This window comes from Bos grunniens, chromosome 1 (genome assembly GCF_055505025.1).
Source record: "Bos grunniens cultivar Pamir isolate PY7600 chromosome 1, Bosgru_T2T1.0, whole genome shotgun sequence".
Taxonomy (NCBI): Eukaryota; Metazoa; Chordata; class Mammalia; order Artiodactyla; family Bovidae; genus Bos; species Bos grunniens.
The window spans coordinates 85,462,463-85,478,223 of NC_141165.1; the positions used below are offsets into that span (position 1 = coordinate 85,462,463).

At 45.6% G+C, this 15,761-nt stretch overlaps 1 pseudogene across 1 annotated transcript; it reads right to left on the bottom strand.

Annotated features, from left to right (window-relative positions):
* Positions 1-395: 395 nt before the first annotated feature.
* On the bottom strand, positions 396-1,132 carry LOC147379805 (large ribosomal subunit protein uL6 pseudogene; annotated as a pseudogene). Its single transcript, XR_015163705.1, has one exon. The product of XR_015163705.1 is annotated as a large ribosomal subunit protein uL6 pseudogene (transcript).
* Between the last annotated feature and the right edge of the window lie 14,629 nt (positions 1,133-15,761).

Consider the following 15,761-nt stretch of genomic DNA (forward strand, 5'->3'; position numbering starts at 1 on the left):
AGCCTGGTCCCTTTGCTAAGTCCAAGACCTCTCTGAAGAGAGACCCTAGTTTCCACATTCCCCTGTGGGGTCAGTCTAATCTGAACTGCAACACAGTTCAGATTCTTGGTTCCACTCACTGCTGTTTACTTCATTCCCTCACCACTTCCAAACAAACCTGCTCAAAACTCTCCATCTCAGATTCTGCTTCCAGGAAGACTGACCTACACCAACTTGCTAATTCTTTTGAGTTTCATCCTCTGTACAATGTCTGTTTATATCCTTTCCCCATTTTCTATTGCAGTCATAAATGTTCAAGATCTTTGCATGTTCTTTGTATCAATTCCCCATTGGTTTTAGATGTTACACATATCTTCTTTTTTTTAAATCAGTGTTTTAACTTTGTTCATGGAATCTTTTTTTTTTTTTCAAATCAAGAGTTTTTATTGTCTCTTTAAAACATCACAACTGAGTCCATAGAACCATCTGCTATCTTGTTGTTTCTGCAGCAGGATCACTGAGATCTTATTCATCAGCCTGCTGAACTGTTCCTTTTTCAGAAACATAGATACCATCCAAAAATTTTCTGATATCCTTGTTTTTAACTGTGGTGGCTTGCTGAATCAAAGCAGCTGAATTTGACACAAGTTCAATGTCATTTCCTTCAATAATCAACTCATCTTTCTGGGCTTGAGATACTGAACAGGCAACCCCTGGCCTCATTCGAACCCTGCGTATATATGTTTCACCCAAAAAATTTCGGATTTCTGCAAGAGAACCATTCTCCTGAATAACAACGTTGATGGGGAAGTGGGCATACACCGACCTCATCTTGTAACGGAAACCCAGTGTAACACCCTTGATCATGTTCTGTACATGACTACAGATTGTGCGAACAGTGGCCAGTTCCTTTCTGTTTCCCCACCAGTTGTCAACACGGAGCCTCTTTTTCTTTCCAAGGAGACTGAGTTCTACATTGATGTGATTGAAGTCCCTCCGCAGGGTGCCTCTGGGGCCCTTCACAATAACTGTCCGTCCCTTCAAGTTAATGTCGACATTTTCTGGGATGTCGACAGTCTGGTTGCTGAGAATGGTCTTCATTCTCGCAGTAGATGCGGCAAAGAGCTGTTCATGGAATCTTTTGCTGATTAGAAATCCTTAATTGTGATGTAATCAAATTCATAAAATTTTGCCTATGGCTATGCTTTTGAAGGAGAAGGCAATGGCACCCCACTCCAGTACTCTTGCCTGGAAAATCCCATGGACGGAGGAGCCTGGTGGGCTGCAGTCCATGGGGTCGCGAAGAGTTGGACACGACTGAGCATCTTCACTTTCATGCATTGGGGAAGGAAATGGCAACCCACTCCAGTGTTCTTGCCTGGAGAATCCCAGGGACAGAGGAGCCTAGTGGGCTGCCGTCTATGGAGGACTCTGTGTCCGCACAGAGTCGGACACGACTGAAGCGACTTAGCAGCAGCAGCAGCAGCATGCTTTTGAAATTTCATCTTAAAAGAGCCTTCCTGAATCACAAAGATATTTTCCTGCACTTAATCCTACTAATTTTTTCCTACTACTTTTCTTTAACTTTTTACACGTATGTCTTTATACCACCCAGAGCCCTCTTTTGTATGTGGCATTAAGTAGAGACTCATATTTCTTTTTCTCCATATAGTAAGCCACTTTCCCAAATGGCATTTACTAAACAATCTATCCTTTCCCCAATTTGTGGTAGCACCTTCATCTTATATTAAATTCTGACCTATATGTGAGTCTGTGTCTGAGCTCTCTATTCTGTTTTGTTGGTGTATTTGTACATTTTTAATTACTGTTTTTATCATGATGGCTTTACGTGTCTTGATGTCAGAGAAGGTAAGAGCACTCTTCACTCTGCTTTTTAAAAGTTGGCTTAAAAAAAAAAAAAGTTGGCTTAGCTGTGATTCTGTGACTAATTGGAGTGTTAACATATACCTGCATAATTTTGAACAAGTTTAGCTTAAGTGTTTTGGACTTTATATGTTGTTTAGATTAGATTAGATTGTTTAGATTAGAAGCCCTTAGTTCATCTGGCAGCAATGGGTCTGCTAGCCAGCAGGCTGGAATGAGGATTTGCGTCATCAGTGGTGCACATACAGAAGCACAGGGGAGAAACGTTAGGAAGAAGTCAAGCCAAGAGATGCTATCTGGCCTGCACTGGGTGCTAGAAAGCCCTGACAATTCTCTGCAAAGTGGAATCCAATCTGATCCAAGAGAAACATTCAAAGGCTCAGCGATCTTAATGAGTCTGGGAACTTAATCAGAAGCAGTAATGAACGATATTAACAATACTATCCTGCCAGAGAAAGCCCTATCTGGATGCTGGGTTGCTTGGCCTGTGCTCCTGAGCATTGCAAGACTCTGTAAAAAGGTTAGTTCATTGCTGCCTTGTCTCTCTGCTCCTGCAGCTCTTCAAACCCACTGTTACCCAAAGCTCAGCTTTGAGGCACGTAACGTTCTTGTTTTGTGATAATGAGGAGACTGTGAACAGGCTGTAGTTAGTCAGCCATGGTGTGAAGATGACGTGTGCTCCAGTGCTGGAAGTGCTTACAGGTTCAGACACGTCAGGGCTGATGGGGGATGAGATGACTCACCGCTGAAACCTTGAAAACCAAGTTCAAGGAGAGGGCCAAGGCTTTCCAAATGTAGACATGCTCTTGGATGGAGCTGAGGGTACGCTGTGAACTTCTGTTTTCTCCTTGCCAAGAACTTTAAGGCCGAGAGTATCACCTCTGTTGGGTCCAGTGTGTCCACCTGCTTCGCGTGGACCAAATTCTGCTGGGTGTCTGCATCTTTCCTTTCTCCTTCATGCTGTTTTCATCATCTGCTGCCGTATGAGGCTCAGGCCCCTTCCTGTTTGTCAAGCTCTTACTTCTAAGTTCAGAGTCTTTGATAACAGGCATTTTCTTTCTTTTTTATAAAATTTATTTATTTTAGTTGGAGGCTAATTACTTTACAATATTGTAGTGGTTTTTGCCATACATTGACATGAATCCACCATGGGTGTACATGTGTTCCCCATCCTGAACCCCCCTCCCACCTCCCTCCCCATCCCATCCCTCTGGGTCATCCCAGTGCACCAGCTCTGAGCACCTGTCTCATGCATTGAACCTGGACTGGCGATCTGTTTCACATATGATAATATACATGTTTCAATGCTATTCTCTCAGATCACCACCCCCCTCGCCTTTTCCCACAGAGTCCAAAAGACTGCTCTATACATCCGTGTCTCTTTTGCTGTCTTGCATATAGGGTTATCATTACCATCTTTCTAAATTCCATATATATGCATTAGTATACTGTATTGGTGTTTTTCTTTCTGGCTTACTTCACTCTGTATAATAGGCTCCAATTTCATCCACCTCATTAGAACTGATTCAAATGTATTCTTTTTAATGGCTGAGTTTACTCCATGTGTATATGTACCACAGCTTTCATATCTATTCGTCTGTTGATGGACATCTAGGTTGCTTCCATGTCCTGGCTATTATAAACAGTGCTGTGATGAACACTGGGGTACACGTGTCTCTTTCAATTCTGGTTTCCTCCGTGTGTATGCCCAGCAGTGGGATTGCTGGGTCATATGGCAATTCTATTTCCAGTTTTTTAAGGAATCTCCACATTGTTCTCCATAGTGGCTGTACTAGTTTACATTCCCCCCAACAGTGTAAGAGGGTTCCCTTTTCTCCACACCCTCTCCAGCATTTATTGCTTGTAGACTTTTGGATCACAGCCACTCTGACTGGCGTGAAATGGTACCTCATTGTGGTTTTGATTTGCATTTCTCTGAAAATGAGTGACGTTGAGCATCTTTTCATGTGTTTGTTAGCCATCTGTATGGCTTCTTTGGAGAAATGTCTGTTTAGTTCTTTGGCCCATTTTTTGATTGAGTCAGAGAACAGGCATTTTCAACTGATCTGTATGGATTGTGTTTTTTCCCCTGAGGGGCTCTACAAAATCCTGGTTTGGGGCTACACATGTTTAGCTCAAGAATGGCCCACAAGTCTGATTGCTTGGCCCTGTGGCTTTCTCTACCTAACCTGAGTGTGTCTGCCTCTCCTGGACACATGCTAGATCCTGTACTGTGACAGGGGGTGGTCTACATCATCTGCTCCCTTTGGATAAGGGTCAAATCCTGATTGGGGCCCAAGAAGGCCTAGAAAGTGCCCTCATTTGACCCTTGTAGCTTTGCTGAACCCCAGAAGGCTGGAGTTTAATGGCCTTACTGTAACAGGAATGTGTAGGGCCACTCTGAGGAGAAGGCCTTAATCTCTCCTCTTCATTCCCTTCTCTTTCTTTTGCTCTGGGTATATGATGGGATCTCAAGGAAGCTCATTAACTAGCCTCCTATTTCCTTTAGGTCTTCTTTAAATGTAATGGCCAATACTTGGAGCCTCTATTAGCTGCTTTAGAGACCAACTGCTGTGTCTTAAACAAAGACAACTTGGCTGAAGGCCTTTTAATGTACTTTTGGGGTCCTTGCAATGAGAGATGTCAGAGGGCTTTATCCAGTGTTAGCCTGCCTGGAGTGCTAGGAGCTAGGAAAGGGACTGGGGATGGCTTTTTTTTTTTTTTCCCCAGAATCAGTGAGAAAAGGGAGGAGACTGTGCCACCTTTTAAGATTCTCAGTGCAGTTATCTAGGAAGCATCTATTGACTCAGCACATAGGTAGGTAAATATTCACAGAAGGAGATACCTCAGTGGTAGAGATCAAGTTGTTGACTATCCCAGTGGAAAATGAGATGATCCATTCTGTACCACCATCCTCTTACCCCATCAATTCTAAACTTTTAGAAAGAAAGGAGTACAGCCCAGCCCACAGGTAGCCCACTGGAGAGGATACTGTGCTGACTGTGCTCACACAATCTGCCCTGGTGCCAGTCAGATGCTGACCAGGTAGCAGGATGGCAATGACTTCGTTCAGGGCTATTGAGGATCTTACTGGAATGGATAGCCTTCCTCTTCTCCAGGGGATCTTCCCAACCCAGGAATCGAACCAGGGTCTCCTACATTGCTGCTGCTGCTGGTGGTGCTAAGTCGCTTCAGTCGTGTCTCACTCTGTGCGACCCCATAGACAGCAGCCCACCAGGCTCCCCCGTCCCTGGGATTCTCCAGGCAAGAACACTGGAGTGGGTTGCCATTTCCTTCTCCAATGCATGAAAGTGAAGAGTGAAAGTGAAGTCGCTCAGTTGTATCTTACTCTTAGCAACCCCATGGACTGCAGCCTACCAGGCTCCTGCATCCATGGGATTTTTCAGGCAAGAGTACTGGAGTGGGGTGTCATTGCTTTTTCCGCTCCTGCGTTGCAGGCTAATTCTTTACCAACTGAGCTATCAGGGAAACCCCTCTATACCTCTTAAAGCCTCTGCTTGTCCACATGTCTAATTAGAACTAGAGAATACATAGCCCAACTCTAAAGGGCTACTGCTGCTGCTGCTGCTGCTAAGTCGCTTCAGTTGTGTCCGACTCTGTGCGACCCCATAGACGGCAGCCCACTATGAGTTCACCAAATCTTTAGGCAAAGATGCTTCTTAGAAAAAATGAGCAGTTGCATCCCACAAACTGACTTTCCTATGTTCGGTTTCTCCCAAGAATATTAGATATAACTTTTCACATGTAGTATGCTTCAGAGCAGATCATGTGGTCACAGACTTCTTGGTTTGGGCTCAAAAGTTGGCCTACCTGTCCCTGAGGGGACCTCTGAATATTAGGCTATATGAAACCACTCTAAAAAATGTTGCACGTGGGTGAGCAAAAGCAGAGATGGGCCCAAGGAGCTGGACCACCACCTGCACTCCCTGAGCAACCCCTTTCTCCCTGGAGCTTCTGAGGAGGTCCATTCAGTTATCATCATCTTGACTAAATCCAACACAGCCAGGAAGAGCCATTTCTCAGGAATGACCCTTGGCAGCCACACCACTGTGCCTTCTTGTGAGCCAGGGGGCCCAGGGCGAGGAGAAGTCAGTGCAGAAAGTTTCTTATGCTCCGTTATGATCCAAGGGCTCTGAGTTTTGCTGGTGAAAGTAGGAAAAAACTCCTCATGACAAGGAATCAAAGAATGCACAGAAGGAGTATAGATAGTAAACTATCCACAAAAATATGCAGAGCCTGGCTGAAAAAAGAGAAGGAAATGCAAAGATGCAAACAGGTTTCATGCTCCACCACACAGTTTTTTAACTGGGGTACACCCTAACTATGAATTTTCAACCCATATCAGCCTACCACAAACCCAGGGACAAGTGGCTGTAACAAATAACCCTCATTCACTTCATCCTACGTGGAGTATTTGTTATATACTAAGTCACTTCAGTTGTGTCCGACTCTGTGTGACCCCATAGACGGTAGCCTACCAGGCTCCCCCGTCCCTGGGATTTTCCAGGCAAGAGTACTGGAGTGGGTTGCCATTTCCTTCTCCAATGCATGAAAGTGAAAAGTGAAAGTGAAGTCGCCTAGTCGTGTCCAACTCTTAGCGACCCCATGGACTGCAGCTTACCAGGCTCCTCCATCCATGGGATTTTCCAGGTAAGAGTACTGGAGTGGGGTGCCATTGCCTTCTCCGTATTTGTTATAGCTTCTGCCCAATTCCATTTCTTGGCTTCATCTCACAGATCCTCTCCCTTGATTCATATCCTGTATTCCTGACTGTTTAATTTTCCCAATTTGACATGGAAAAAAATGAATAAAATGACAAAACTCAATGATAGCCCAGTTTTGTGCTAAGAGAAATGACACATTTAAATGAAGCTGAAGGCCCTACAAATTGATTGCATCTTTCTAGAGAGTAATCTGGCAATAGCAAGAGCTGAGCCCTAGCCATGATCCAATCATTCTGGCCAGGAAAGCATATTCCAAATAAATAAACCCAAAGGGATAAAAAATTGTTCCTACGGAAATAACCATATTGTGTTATTAATATTAATGAGTGAGAAATGACACAAATATTCAACCTGAGGCAAACTGGAAAGCAAATTATGATGCACCCACATAATGGACACAGTATTATAATTATAATTGACAAACGTGAGGACTCTACTGACTCAAAAAACCTGAATGTGAAATAACATTAGAGAAAAAAACACCCTGAGAGATACATCCTTACAGTGACGGCACAATGTGAAAACCTGACAAGCATCAGAAGGGAATTAACAGAAACACAGACATTTAATACACAACGGAGTTATCCTTTGGAAAAAGTATGTAAGTTCATAAGAAAAGTGTTTCCTAAATAAAGTAGAAAGGTGGGAGGACAAGGCATTCTCCTCTGGTAGGTGTTCCTATGCTGGCTTGGGTAAGATGCTTGGCTCCTTTTTCTTTCAGTTTTGTTTCTGTCCTGTAGATGTTCTCAGCTTAAGGAGAGGATGGGGTAAGAGCTGTCATCTTGGCAGCACCCTCCACCCTCTGCTTCTGCCACCCAACAGTTTGGTCTGTAGAGAATCCTTGGCTTCCTTTCACTTCTCCTAACTCATTTTTCAAAAACCAACCAAAGCCTGCATCTGCCAGCAGCAACAGTAGCTGAGACAGCACCAGCCTTAAAGTCCAAGGCCAAGGTTCTAGCCCTGGCTTTGCCACCATCTTGCTGGATAGCCTTGGACAAGTCACTTCCAGACTTGGGCAAGTCTGGGCCTCAGTTTCCTCGTCTATAAAATGGCAGTGTTGGGCCAGGTGATTTCTAAAGTCCTTCAAGTCTTTATGTTTCTATGGCTTGATCTTTATTGACTCAGGACTAGGCAACGAGTCTTAAAATGGAATTCCCATCACTCTGAGGCTGACAATCAATTCTGTCGCCTACAGTCAGCCGCCTACATGCCTTGAAGGCTGGGGTAGCACCATGACCTGATCCCTCTTACTATAAGTTACCGGGGCTCACCAAGGGTTGATGAGGAGAAAAGAAAGCAGCCTGCATGTTTTGGGCCCTTATCATTGGACAATTAATAATTACAGTTCAATGTTTCCTGAGAGGGTTAAGAGCCAGAAAGTTCCAGCAAGAAGCAGATCTCCTTTAGAAGAGTGGGCTAGTCCCACTTGACCTCAAGTTGCCAGAATGAGGCCCTCTGAACAGCTCTGCAGCAGCTTCTAGGATGGCAATGACCAGGCTCCTGTGTCAAAACAACTCCCCACATTGAGACTTCCCAGAGAACCAAGCAAGCAGAACAGAAGTAGAGTCACAGAAGCTTCACCCAACTGGAGGAAGAGCACTTGAAGCAAGTCAGAATTCTTTCAGATGCACTGTGATCAAGAAGAAAAAGATTGGAGAGAGAAAAATGGAAACTGTTCAAGGAGAAGTAGTTGGCTGTGGTATGCAGAAGGGGCCCTTAGGGCCACTTCAGCCTCTAATGAGTGCATTTCCTTTGCACTGTGAGAAATGCATGGTGGCAGAAGGACAAAGGGATGGGAAGTGGGGAGAGCTTTTGTCTGCTTTTGGCAGAGAGAATGAAAAGCCTCTTGGCTGTTCAGTGGCCACACTGCAGTAAAAGAGTAGGTGAAGCTCTTCTCACTAAGATTAAGGGCACTGGGAGGGCACGGAAGGCCCTGCCTGCAGTGAAGATCTTAGAGAAACAATGAACATAGCAGCCTTTATGGGGAACTATATGAATTAGTTTGCACTGAGTAACAAATCATCCCCAGCCTCAGCTTAAATCATCCCCAAACCTTGTGGCTTAAAGCAACAGTGACTTACTGAGATGACAGCTCTGCAGGCTGGCCAGGTCCTTCTTCTGCTCTGGGCCAGCTTGGCTGGGCTCCGCTGGGCCACATGTCTGCCATCAGTCGGCGAATCAGCTGGCAGTTGAATGTCTGAGGATGGCCTCACTCACAGGTCCGGTGGCCAGCACGCTGTTAGCAAGAGTTATGAGGCGACCAGGCTGCGTGTCTCACATCATCTGACCGTCTAGCTTGGGTTTGTTTATGAGGCAGTGAATCTTCAGAAGCGGCACGGGAGGAAGCAGCAAAGCCCCTTGAGGCCTGGACTGAAAGCTGTACATTATCAGTTCCAATGCACTCTGTAGATCAAAGGCCAGCCAGAGTGACCAACTGTCCTGGTGTGCCCAGCACTGAAAGGTTTCCCAGGACGCAGGACTTTCAGAGCAAAAACTGGGAGCATTCTGAACAAGCTGGGATGGTTAGTCCTTCTAATGGCCAGCCCAGTTCCCCATTCTTGGCTTTCTTTCTAGTGCCAAGAATGGGGAACTTGACGTTTCTCCAAAGAAGATATAAGATGGCCAATAAACACATGAAAAGGTGTGTAACATCACTAATCATTAGGAAAATGCAAATCAATGAGATGCCATTTCACACCCATAAGGATAGCTATTATCCAAAAAAATAGAAAATAGCAAGTGTTGGACAGGATGTGGAAAAATTGGAACATTTGTGTATTGCTGATGGGAATGTAAAATGGTACAGCCACTATGAGAAACAGAATGGTGAATGCTCAAAAAAAAATTAAACACAAAATTACCATATGATCCAGCAATTCCAATTTTGGGTATATACCCAAAAGAATTGAAAGCAGGGACTTCTACAGAGATTTGTACACCTATGTACATAGCAGCTTTGTTCACAATAGCCAAATGGTGTCTGTCTAATGGATAATGCAAGTGTGAATGGATGAACAATATGTGACATATGAATACAATGGAATTATTTTTCAGCCTTTAAAAAGCAAGTAAATCCTGTCACTTGCTACAACATGGATGAACCTTGGAGACATTATGCTAATTGAAATAAGCTAGTCAAAAAGAAAAATACTGTGTGAGTCCACATATATGAACTTCCTCAGTTCAGTTCAGTCGCTCAGTTGTATCCTACTCTTTGCAACCCCATGAATCGCAGCATGCCAGGTCTCCCTGTCCATCACCAACTTCCAGAGTTTACCCAAACTCATGTCCATCGAGTCGGTGATGCCATCCAGCCATCTCATCCTCTGTCGCCCCCTTCTCCTCCTGCCCCCCAATCCCTCCCAGCATCAGAGTCTTTTTAAATGAATCAACTCTTCACATCAGGTGGCCAAAGTATTGGAGTTTCAGCTTCAGCATCAGTCCTTCCATTGAACACCCAGGACTGATCTCCTTTAGGATGGACTGGTTGGATCTCCTTGCAGTCCAAGGGATTCTCAAGAGACTTCTCCAACACCACAGTTCAAAAGCATCAATTCTTTGGCGCTCAGCTTTCTTCACAGTCCAACTCTCACATCCATACATGACCAATGGAAAAGCCATAGCCCTGACTAGATGGACCTTTGTCGGCAAAGTAATGTCTCTGCTTTTGAATATGCTATCTAGGTTGGTCATAACTTGCCTTCCCAGGAGTAAGCGTCTTTTAATTTCGTGGCTGCAATCACCATCTGCAGTGATTTTAGAGCCCCAAAATCAATAGAAACAAAAAGTAGAATAGTGGTTGTCAGGAGCTAGAGAGACGAGGGAATTGGGAGTTAGTGTTTTAAAGGGTGTAGCGTTTCAGTTGAAGATGAGAAAGTTCTGGAGATGGATGGTGGTAAAGATTGCACAACAATGTGAATGTACTTCATTGCCACAGAATTGTATATTTTAAAATGGTTGAAACAGTAAGTTTTATGTTTATATGTATCTTACCACAATAAAAAAAAAAAGAGTAGGGAAATTGCCTCCCTTATTAAGGACAGGAGCTATAAACTATTGTGGCCATTAATTTATGGCCACAAATAGCTATACATTATTTTTGCCACCTGCTGCACGGGAGAATGGGAATTTAATTGAATAAGGCCAAGCGGTTACAGTAGAACATAGTTTTTGAGAAAGTGTGCTGGGAGACAATGAGCAAGACTCAAATGTGACTATTTTGGTACACTAGAGAGTGAAGGGGAGGAGGCAATGGCACCCCACTCCAGTACTCTTGCCTGGAAAATCCCATGGATGGAGGAGCCTGGTGTGCTGCAGTTCATGGGGTCGCTAGGAGTCAGACACGACTGAGCGACCTCACTTTCACTTTTCACTTTCATGCATTGGAGAAGGAAATGACAACTCACTCCAGTGTTCTTGCCTGGAGAATCCCAGGGACGGGGGAGCCTGGTGGGCTGCCGTCTATGGGGTCGCACAGAGTCGGACACGACTGGAGTGACTTAGCAGTAGCAGCAGCAGCAGAGAGTGAAGAGGAACTAAAGAGTCGCTTGACAAAGGTGAAAGAGGAGAGTGAAAAAGTTGGCTCAAAACTCAACATTCAAAAAGCTAAAATCCTGGCATCTGGTCCCATCACTTTATGGCAAGTAGAAGGGGAAAAAGTGGAAGCAGTGACAGATTTTATTTTCTTGGGCTTCAGAATCACTGTGGATGGGGACTGCAGCCATGAAATTAAAAAGACGCTTGCTCCTTGGAAGGAAAGGTATGACCGACCTAGACAATGTATTAAAAAGCAGACATCACTTTGATGACAAAGGTCCACATAGTCAAGGCTATGGTTTTTCCAGTAGTCATGTATGGATGTGAGAGTTGGACCATAAAGAAGGCCAAGCACCAAAGAACTGATTCTTTTGAATTGTGATGCTGGAGAAGACTCTTGAGAGTCCTTTGGACAGCATGGATCAAACCAGTCAATGCTAAAGGAAATCAACCCTGAATATTCATTGGAAGGACTGATGCTGAAGCTGAAGTTCCAATACTTTGGCCACCTGAAGTGAAGAGCTGACTCATTGGAAAAGACCCTGATGCTGGGAAAGATTGAAGGCAGGAGGAGAACAGAGGTGTGAGCAGAGGATAATATGGTTAGATAGCATCACTGATTCAATGGACATGAATTTGAGCAAACTCTGAGAAATAGTGGAGTCCAGGAGAGCCTGGTGTGCTGCAGTCCATGGGGTCGCAAAGAGTCAAACATGACTTGGTGACTGAACAAGAAGAAAACCTTTGGGAGCCAGTTGTAGCTTAGGGAAAAAGAGAGACTTGAAAGAAGGTACATATTGATGAGTGAATGAGGTGATGAGCAGTGTGGCAAGACTTTGGAACTGGCTGGAAAAGTAAAAATAAAACTAAGTCAGAGCCCTAAAGAAATCACTGACGCGTAAGAATGGCTCCAAGGCGTCCCCCTGGCTGTGCCAGAGCACGCAGTCAGTAAACACCTGAATCACCCAAGGTGTTGGGTGCTCTGCCTCCCCTCCTAGGCCCTCTCTGCTTATGGAGTCTGTGTTTGTGGAAAACCTGGATTGTGCCTGTTTCTTTAGTCCAGTGTCATAAGGAGCAGACAGCAAGGAGGGGTGAGGAAAGCTGTGAGTGTGTGTGGGTGGCCAGGAGGAGTGGTGGCAGATAGGAGCTGAAGAAAGCTATTAATATGAAGCAGATGACCAGCAGAACAAACAATTCCTAGGACGCGGTGACAGGGAGGGATTTGGAGAGCATCTTGTCCACTCTTCCCATCAGAGGATGTGAGTCCAGAAAGTTTCGGGCACTTGTTCAGGATCAGTCACTGGGGGAAGCAGGAAGTGGCAGAGCTGGTACCTAGGACAGTGTTCTCATTCCTAAGCTGGAGCTCTGTCTTCTACAACCAACGTTGTCTAGCTTCCCCACAGAACCTTCTCCACACGGTCAGTGAGAGTGAGCATGGCAAAGCAGTGCGCCTCCTCTCCCCTGGGTTTGCTCTAAGCCTCGGGGACTCAGTGCTCTTGGCACACGGGACTGTGTCTACTCGCTCCCTCAACCCTGGGAAGTCTGGTACAGAAGGTGTGGTGTCATCAGCTACTTAATTAAGGGGTTCTACTGTATTTGCCAGTCATTTTCCCTACTCAGGCCTGTGGGAAGAAGTTATTTTTAGGTATTATGGGAAGTACAGTACAGACCAATCCTTTCTTCTCAATTCAGTGACTAAAATTTAGCCTGCTCGGGGTTTGTGGCTTAACACTTAAAGGTCAACAGTCAGGGAACAGTCTCTGGAGGACGAAGTACTGGGGGGGTAGAGTCAGGCTGAACCCTCTCTTTCATCGTGTGGAGAGGAGAACTTCTGGGAAGAACCCCAACTGAGAAGCAGCTGGTGAATGGATTTATTGATCCTTGTCTCTTCCAGCTGGGAAGGCTTCAATAACTGAGCAAAGCTAGTAACAAGCATACAGTTGTCTGCACTGTCCAGGGCTCAGTGTGCTGCTCTAGGAATCCTATGATGAGAATCCACACATTGGTATGGGCCTGCTAAGGACAAGTTATTAGGGGACCTTTCAAGAGGAGGCAGGTCCAATGCCTGCCCTTGGGGAACTCACAGTCTTGTCCAACATGATTCACTACCACATTCTCATTCCAACCAATGGAAAGGGAAATGGAGCCATGGGGGTGGGAGGGAGCATCCTTCTTTTTAAAGGTTGAGGGATTGCTCAAGCTTTGTACTCCCATCCCGCTGACCAGGGGAATAAGGCAAGGACTGAAATCAAAGGCACGTGGAAAAGGTAGGGGCTCAGGAGGCACAAAGTGCCTGTGTCTGACACCTACATAGCCGAGGCTAGAACCAGAGAGCAAACAGAATCTAAAAACTCCAGCTTGGCCCTAACCACACTTTCCCCTATGTTGCCTGTCAGGACAGATGCCAGAGAAAGGATCCAAAGCTACCTTGAGAGGTCAGGTTAGGCCAAGTGGGGAGGGACAAGCCAAAAGCTGGCAGGGAGTCAAAGAGGCAGCGAGAGGGCAGAAGCAGAATCGGAAGCCAAGAGTTAAGTGGAGTGGGACACTATAGTGCTCAGTCACTCAGTCATGCCTGACTCTTTGCGACCCCCTGGACTGTAACCCACCAGGCTACTCTGTCCACAGGATTTCCAGGCAAGAATACTGGAGTGAGTAGCCATCTCCTTCTCCAGGGGATCCTCCCGACCCAGGGATTGAATCCACGTCTCTTGCATTTCCTGCATTGGCAGGTGAACTCTCTACCACTGAGCCATCTGGGAAGCATTAGTTAGGAGTCAGGTTTAGCAGCATGGGACAGAGACCCAGAGTAACTATGGTTAGTAGACAGAAGTGTATTTCTCAAGTAGAGTCTGAGCTAGTAGAATGGTTCTGCTCAGGGAATCATCAGAGGTACAGGCTTCTTTTCTTGCTCCATCAATCATCTCTCATTTGTTGTCCTCATTTGCATGGTCCAATATGACTCATCACCACATTCACATTCCAACTAAGGGAAAGGGTGATGGAGCCATGGTGTGTGTGTTGGGCGGGAGTGGAGAGAATCCTTCTCTTTAAAGGTTGAGAGATTGCTCAACCTTTGGACTCCCATCCCATTGACCAGAACTTGATCACATGGCAATGACTAGCTACAAAGAAGAATGAGGATTGTTGTCTTTATTCTGGGTGACCATGTGCCCTGCTAAACTGTCTACTGCCGTGGAAGCGGGGAAGAGTGGGTATTGGGGGATGACAAGCAGTCTTTGCCACAGGCAAAGACAGAAATAAGACAAGACAGGGCCCATCCAAGGTCAGTCTGGCACAGTCTATCAAGCACAGCAGCTCTTCTGTGATCCCTGCCAGGACTGTGTCCTCCTGGACACTGAGAAGAGAAAAGTACAGAGCAGAGTGAGATTACCATCCTTGAAGGAACTAAGGAAGTCTTCACGTAAGTGTGCATTTCAGTGGCGACCCATCTATCTAACAATAGATGGAGAGGAAGGACACTTGAAGAAGACGTGCCAGTTGTGTGAGGAAAGTGGCAGAGATGGGATCCAAGATAGCAGGAGCCGCTGAAGGTGTCTGAACAGGGGGAGAGACGGGGACTTGCTTCTCCTGGCTTCTCAGTGGCCACTGCAACAAGGTTCGATGCCAAGACAGGTGAAGGAAGAGAATGCAGGATAAACTGACGCTTTGGGGCACTGGGCTCTAGACTGCTTTTGTATCTCCCCAGAAGAATTGGACCTCACTGAATTTATATAAGCAGGTGCTCTGTCCCACCTTGCACTAAAGACCCTGGAGGCCTTGCCTTCTCGTTTTGTTAGGGACGTGATGGCTCTGCCCTCTAATGCCCCACAGAGGCGTCCTCCCTGTCTCCCTGAGCTGCAGGCACAGATGCTTGACACTGAGCCTTCACTCGATGTTCTGGTTCCCAGCTGGTGTCTCTATGGGGATGGGGAATGAGGATGGCTGGCTTCACTCCTCATGCGTAACAGAGCCGGAAGATTTGTGAAACCCAGGAGGTTCTGCTAGGCTGTTCTGCAGTAAATACTTGTTATAAAAATAAACCTATCTTGCTATCCAACAATAATGAGCAATACCCCAGATTGCCAACGCTGGAAGTACTCAGACATCTCTGGGCACACTGCTGCAGCAAGCAGACCAACCTGCGGCAGCATGTCAAGTGCACATATCCTCTTCCTCCCAGTCACCCACATCCCACCCAAGACTCAGACCCGCTTCAAGTTGTCAACTAAAAAGCAGCCAGGTATAGAGAAACGTAAAGTTCTACTTTTGAGTCAAAACCAAATTGCCAATGTTGGTGATAGGGAGTATGACTATAGCTGGTGTAACAGAAAAATTAAGGGGTTATTGTGGACTCTACATTTAATCTGAGCCAATGGCATGCAGTTAGCATAGGGATGCTCATGTAGTCTTTAACTGCTTTGGAGCCAATGGGATATCCAGAACAAAGGAGGCTGTTAATCTTGTTTCAGATCAGAGTAACATATGAGGTACAATCTGAGAAAAGGTTCCAGAGTGGTATGAGAACTCAAAACATGGAGGTAAGTTAAGAGAACAGAAACCCTGCAGCCTAGAGGAGGCTCAGGTGAACATAACGACCAGCTTCACATCCCTGGAGGG